Source organism: Glycine max, chromosome 16 (genome assembly GCF_000004515.6).
Source record: "Glycine max cultivar Williams 82 chromosome 16, Glycine_max_v4.0, whole genome shotgun sequence".
NCBI classification, from domain to species: Eukaryota; Viridiplantae; Streptophyta; class Magnoliopsida; order Fabales; family Fabaceae; genus Glycine; species Glycine max.
The window spans coordinates 16,701,895-16,703,254 of record NC_038252.2 but is presented as its reverse complement, the minus strand read 5'-3'; the positions used below and the strand labels follow the sequence as shown (position 1 = coordinate 16,703,254).

At 42.6% G+C, this 1,360-nt stretch overlaps 1 non-coding gene across 1 annotated transcript; it reads right to left on the bottom strand.

Moving 5' to 3' along the window:
• Window positions 1-203: 203 nt before the first annotated feature.
• On the bottom strand, window positions 204-310 carry LOC112999862 (small nucleolar RNA R71). The gene has a single exon (XR_003265080.1). It is a non-coding gene; the product is annotated as a small nucleolar RNA R71 (small nucleolar RNA).
• Between the last annotated feature and the right edge of the window lie 1,050 nt (window positions 311-1,360).

Below are 1,360 nucleotides of genomic sequence, written 5' to 3'. Positions count from 1 at the left end.
GAAAGAATTTCATATTGTCTACTCCACCATGAAGCCACCAGATGTCCAGGAGGATCACATATTTCTGAAGGCCTTTCCTCATTCTTTAGAGGGAGTGGCAAAGGACTGGCTATATTACCTTGCTCTAAGGTCCATCACGAGCTGGGATGACCTCAAGAGAGTATTCTCAGAAAAAAAAAAAATTTCCTACTTCCAGGACCACTGCCATCAAAAAAGAAATTTCAGGCATCAGGCAACTTAGTGGAGAAAGCTTGTATGAATACTGGGAAAGATTCAAGAAGTTGCGTGCAAGCTGCCCTCACCACCAGATTTCTGAGCAACTTCTTCTTCAATATTTCTATGAGGGACTTAGTAACATGGAGAGGAGTATGATTGACACTGCCAGTGGTGGAGCTCTTGGTGATATGACCCCTGCTGAGGCTAGGAATTTAATTGAGTAGATGGCTTCAAACTCCTACCAATTCAGTGCCAGAAATGATGCTATTGTCATTAGAGGAATGCATGAAGTAGCCATGAATTCATCTTCATCAGGTGAGACTAAGAAGCTTGAAGGTAAACTAGATGCCTTGGTTAACCTGGTAACCCAACTGGCCATGAATAAAAAATCTACACCTGTCGCCAAACTCTGTGGTTTATGCTCCTTTGCCGACCACCACACAGACCTTTGCCCTTCTGTGCAACAATCTGAAGCAATTGAACAGCCTGAAGCTTATGCTGCAAACATCTACAATAGACCTCCTCAACCTCAGCAGCAAAATCAGCCACAACAAAACAACTATGACCTCTCCAACAACAGGTACAATCCCGGATGGAGGAATCATCCCAACCTTAGATGGTCGAATCCTTCACAACAGCAACAACAACAACAACAACCTTATTTTCAAAATGTTGCTAGCCCAAGCAGACCATACGTTCCTCCACCATTCCAGCAACAACAACAGCAACAGCAACATCCCTAGAAACAGCAAACAATTGAGGCCCCTCTACAACCTTCCCTTGAAGAACTTGTGAGGCAAATGACTATGCAAAACATGCAGTTTCAACAAGAGACCAGAGCCTCTATTCAGAGCTTAATTAATCAGATGGGACAGTTGGCTACACAGTTAAATCAACAATAGTCCCAAAATTATGATAGATTACCTTCTCAATCTGTCCAGAATCTCAAAAATGTGAGTGCCATTACATTGAGGTCAGGAAAGCAGTGTCAAGGACCTTAACCAGTAGCATCTCCCTCATTTGCAAATGAACCTGCCCAACCTCACTCTACTCCAGAAAAAGATGATGACAAAAATTTAAAGAGTAAGTTACCTAACTATTTCTATGCAGGTGAATCTAAAGAGAAGCAGCATATCCCTCTTCC